At 51.1% G+C, this 5,000-nt stretch overlaps 1 non-coding gene across 1 annotated transcript in view; it reads right to left on the bottom strand.

Moving 5' to 3' along the window:
• The window catches only part of LOC126444826 (small subunit ribosomal RNA), a 1,909-nt gene extending 1,116 nt beyond the window's left edge, over window positions 1-793 (bottom strand). Inside the window, exon 1 of the ribosomal RNA XR_007582773.1 lies at window positions 1-793. This exon is cut by the window's left edge and continues 1,116 nt beyond it. This is a non-coding gene — a ribosomal RNA (small subunit ribosomal RNA).
• Between the last annotated feature and the right edge of the window lie 4,207 nt (window positions 794-5,000).

Genomic DNA, 5,000 nt, shown 5'->3' with positions numbered 1-5,000 from the left:
TTTCAACGGGGTCCGCCTCGGGACGCACGAGCACGCACGAGGCGGTCGCACGCCTTCGGCTCGCCCCACCGGCAGGACGTCCCACGATACATGCCAGTTAAACACCGACGGGCGGTGAACCAACAGCGTGGGACACAAATCCAACTACGAGCTTTTTAACCGCAACAACTTTAATATACGCTATTGGAGCTGGAATTACCGCGGCTGCTGGCACCAGACTTGCCCTCCAATAGATACTCGTTAAAGGATTTAAAGTGTACTCATTCCGATTACGGGGCCTCGGATGAGTCCCGTATCGTTATTTTTCGTCACTACCTCCCCGTGCCGGGAGTGGGTAATTTGCGCGCCTGCTGCCTTCCTTGGATGTGGTAGCCGTTTCTCAGGCTCCCTCTCCGGAATCGAACCCTGATTCCCCGTTACCCGTTACAACCATGGTAGGCGCAGAACCTACCATCGACAGTTGATAAGGCAGACATTTGAAAGATGCGTCGCCGGTACGAGGACCGTGCGATCAGCCCAAAGTTATTCAGAGTCACCAAGGCAAACGGACCGGACGAGCCGACCGATTGGTTTTGATCTAATAAAAGCGTCCCTTCCATCTCTGGTCGGGACTCTGTTTGCATGTATTAGCTCTAGAATTACCACAGTTATCCAAGTAACGTGGGTACGATCTAAGGAACCATAACTGATTTAATGAGCCATTCGCGGTTTCACCTTAATGCGGCTTGTACTGAGACATGCATGGCTTAATCTTTGAGACAAGCATATGACTACTGGCAGGATCAACCAGGGAGCTGCGTCAACTAGAGCTGAGCAGCCGGCCGCCCGGGAGTGTGTCCCGGGGGCCCGCGCGAACACGCAAGCGTCCGCTCAATTATTCTGCAAACAGGAGGAGGCTGAGCTCCCCTGCACAACACACCTCGAAACCCTCTCAGGTCCCGGCGGCGCGCAGCGCCGTCCTAAGTACTTGGTCGGGTTCGAGAGAGGCGCAATCGCCCGGAGTTAGGCGAGTAGACGCTTTAGGTGCGACCACCCGTGCTCCCAACTGAGCTTGCCGCTGCCGACAGAGGCCCGGGAGCGTGCTGTCGTGGCATTGCCGGCGGGAGACAACACGCGCCACCTACGGTGACCGGCAGCTCCAACGCCAGCGCCACAGAAGGACAAAAGCCCCACTTGGGTGCCGAAGCGAACTCTCCCAGCACAGCGCACGCGCCAACACGTCCGCACAGCTGCGATACAAACCACCTGCGAGAACCGCTGGGGCGACCGAGCAGCAGACGGCGTCGCGGCGCCGAGCGCCGGGCGGCGGCGCATCCTCAGCGCACACAGTCCTCAATCGGACCAGCACACTGCAGATGGCCACCGCGCTTCGCACCGGGCCCGCGAGGACCTACTTTGGCCGCAAGGCGCCGCGAGCAGGGGGCGCCGGCGCGCAGCTGCGCCGCCTGCCGCGTCCGTCGGCCGGCGCGCCTGCCACTGGCCGCCCCCACCAGCCGGCTGTAGCGCGTGCGCCCACGCACCGCGCTGCCAGCACGCCGGGCGGCCCCCCCTCACCGGCCGGGGACGGTCCCACCCAGCCACCGCCGCGTATCGCCTCACACCCAGATCCCCTTTCGCGTTCGTGGGCATGGTGGGTCCCCTTTCACGTTCGTGGGCATGGTGGGTATCCCTGAAACAACCGGTTAATAGCTCGACCGATCGTCGCCAACACTGATTCACCTCTAGCGAGAACAACCGCACCACAACGGGTTACCTGTTGTTCATTTGCGTAACGTCACCAGCAAACGTAGACGTCCATCGCCATTTGCAACGAGTATTGCATGCCTGTGTCAGGTGTCACAACACACTACGTCTGCCCACATAGACGCAACAACATGTGCACGCCTCGAGAACACGTGGAAGGTAGCCCCCGTACGTATGCGGTGTCCATTGCGCGAACGACTGTCAGCCGGCCTCTGCAGGATGTCGCAGATGTGGAACGCGGTGCAACATGCTATCACGGTGTGTGAGAAGAGACGACTACGTCCGAATACACGCTCCACTACATCAACAGACTGCTCATGCTGATCGCCATCCAGGGCGTCCGTTCCTCCCACACGTCTGAATGGCGTACCACACTGCAATCCAGCTCTTATAGGGAGACGACACGTAGCTGCGTGCACAATATTTGGACTGTATGGTCTGCCGTTGCTAGGCGCAGTCGTCGTACGGTCACACATGTGCCACGATGTATCATTCAGTACATACGGACCAATGTGCAGTACAGTTTGTGGGTTTTGCGTACATCGGCGGACAGGTGACAGGCCGTACCACAACGTAGGCTGAGTACGTCGGCATGCGAAGGGCATTGAACATGCAAACTTCTCAACGACCAGCTTGCGAAGGCAGGGGGGAAGGGGGGGGGGCATGTACGTCCTGCTGCTATCCACATTACAGTGTATAGCAGGAGCATGTGGAAAGTCAGCAACACCTGCAAGGTGTTTAACATGACGCGATACACAGGGGACCGGGCAGTGCGAATAGCGAACTATATTGCGAGGGTTGCGGTTAGGCAACACTACACTAATTTAACGAGTTGCATAACAATTACAGAGCAGGTTCAGCGACAACGTGCGTCAGGTTAAGGCGCAATATAGGTTAGGTTGAGGCACAATATAGGTTAGGTTAAGGCACAACATGGGTTACGTTAAGGCACAAATTGGGTTACGTTAAGGCACAACATGGGTTACGTTAAGGCACAACATGGGTTACGTTAAGGCACAAATTAGGTTACGTTAAGGCACAAATTAGGTTACGTTAAGGCACAAATTAGGTTACGTTAAGGCACAAATTAGGTTACGTTAAGGCACAAATTAGGTTACGTTAAGGCACAAATTAGGTTACGTTAAGGCACAAATTAGGTTACGTTAAGGCACAAATTAGGTTACGTTAAGGCACAAATTAGGTTACGTTAAGGCACAAATTAGGTTACGTTAAGGCACAAATTAGGTTACGTTAAGGCACAAATTAGGTTACGTTAAGGCACAAATTAGGTTACGTTAAGGCACAAATTAGGTTACGTTAAGGCACAAATTAGGTTACGTTAAGGCACAAATTAGGTTACGTTAAGGCACAAATTAGGTTACGTTAAGGCACAAATTAGGTTACGTTAAGGCACAAATTAGGTTACGTTAAGGTACAATATGGGTTAGGTTAAGGTACAATATGGGTTAGGTTAAGGTACAATATGGGTTAGGTTAAGGTACAATATGGGTTAGGTTAAGGTACAATATGGGTTAGGTTAAGGCACAACGTAGGTTAGGTTAAGGCACAACGTAGGTTAGGTTAAGGCACAACATAGGTTAGGTTAAGGCACAACATAGGTTAGGTTAAGGCACAACATAGGTTAGGTTAAGGCACAACATAGGTTAGGTTAAGGCACAACATAGGTTAGGTTAAGGCACAACATAGGTTAGGTTAAGGCACAACATAGGTTAGGTTAAGGCACAACATAGGTTAGGTTAAGGCACAACGTAGGTTAGGTTAAGGCACAACGTAGGTTAGGTTAAGGCACAACGTAGGTTAGGTTAAGGCACAACGTAGGTTAGGTTAAGGCACAACGTAGGTTAGGTTAAGGCACAACGTAGGTTAGGTTAAGGCACAACGTAGGTTAGGTTAAGGCACAACGTAGGTTAGGTTAAGGCACAACGTAGGTTAGGTTAAAGCACAACGTAGGTTAGGTTAAGGCACAACGTAGGTTAGGTTAAGGCACAACGTAGGTTAGGTTAAGGCACAACGTAGGTTAGGTTAAGGCACAACGTAGGTTAGGTTAAGGCACAACGTAGGTTAGGTTAAGGCACAACGTAGGTTAGGTTAAGGCACAACGTAGGTTAGGTTAAGGCACAACGTAGGTTAGGTTAAGGCACAACGTAGGTTAGGTTAAGGCACAACGTAGGTTAGGTTAAGGCACAACGTAGGTTAGGTTAAGGCACAACATAGGTTAGGTTAAGGCACAACATAGGTTAGGTTAAGGCACAACATAGGTTAGGTTAAGGCACAACATAGGTTAGGTTAAGGCACAACATAGGTTAGGTTAAGGCACAACATAGGTTAGGTTAAGGCACAACATAGGTTAGGTTAAGGCACAACATAGGTTAGGTTAAGGCACAACATAGGTTAGGTTAAGGCACAACATAGGTTAGGTTAAGGCACAACATAGGTTAGGTTAAGGCACAACGTAGGTTAGGTTAAGGCACAACGTAGGTTAGGTTAAGGCACAACGTAGGTTAGGTTAAGGCACAACGTAGGTTAGGTTAAGGCACAACGTAGGTTAGGTTAAGGCACAACGTAGGTTAGGTTAAGGCACAACGTAGGTTAGGTTAAGGTACAACGTAGGTTAGGTTAAGGTACAACGTAGGTTAGGTTAAGGTACAACGTAGGTTAGGTTAAGGTACAACGTAGGTTAGGTTAAGGTACAACGTAGGTTAGGTTAAGGTACAACGTAGGTTAGGTTAAGGTACAACGTAGGTTAGGTTAAGGTACAACGTAGGTTAGGTGAAGGCGCAATGTAGGTTAGGTTAAGGTACGATATACCTTAGGTTAAGGTACAATATCGCTTAGGTTAAGGTACAATATAGCTTAGGTTAAGGTACACGTTGTAGGGAAAGGTGTATTTTGGGGGGGGAGGGGGCGGCAGGTTCGTTGATAGTGATTATCGTAAGTGCATGCCTGCGGGATCATCCGATTTGTCACGTCAGGATGCACTTGTGGCTCATGACAGGCGGCGCTCCGATTCCAAGGTTGTGGCAGATCTGTGTCTTTCATTCCTGCCATTGTTTGTGTACTGTGACAGGAGGCAGTATTGTGATGTTGGGTGCACCCCTGTGTAGGACATGTGTGGGTGTTCGTGGCTTAGCTGAGCAATGGCGGATGTCGGAAGGGTGGGATATTCTGTTTTCTGGGTGGACCTCCCGGTCTGGTTATGATAGTGTGGATTGTGTAATGTGGCGGAGAGGATGCAC

The sequence above is a fragment of the Schistocerca serialis genome, unplaced genomic scaffold, assembly GCF_023864345.2.
Source record: "Schistocerca serialis cubense isolate TAMUIC-IGC-003099 unplaced genomic scaffold, iqSchSeri2.2 HiC_scaffold_303, whole genome shotgun sequence".
NCBI lineage: Eukaryota > Metazoa > Arthropoda > Insecta > Orthoptera > Acrididae > Schistocerca > Schistocerca serialis.
The sequence above is the reverse complement of the archived record's forward strand: the minus strand, read 5'-3'. Positions and strand labels throughout refer to the sequence as shown.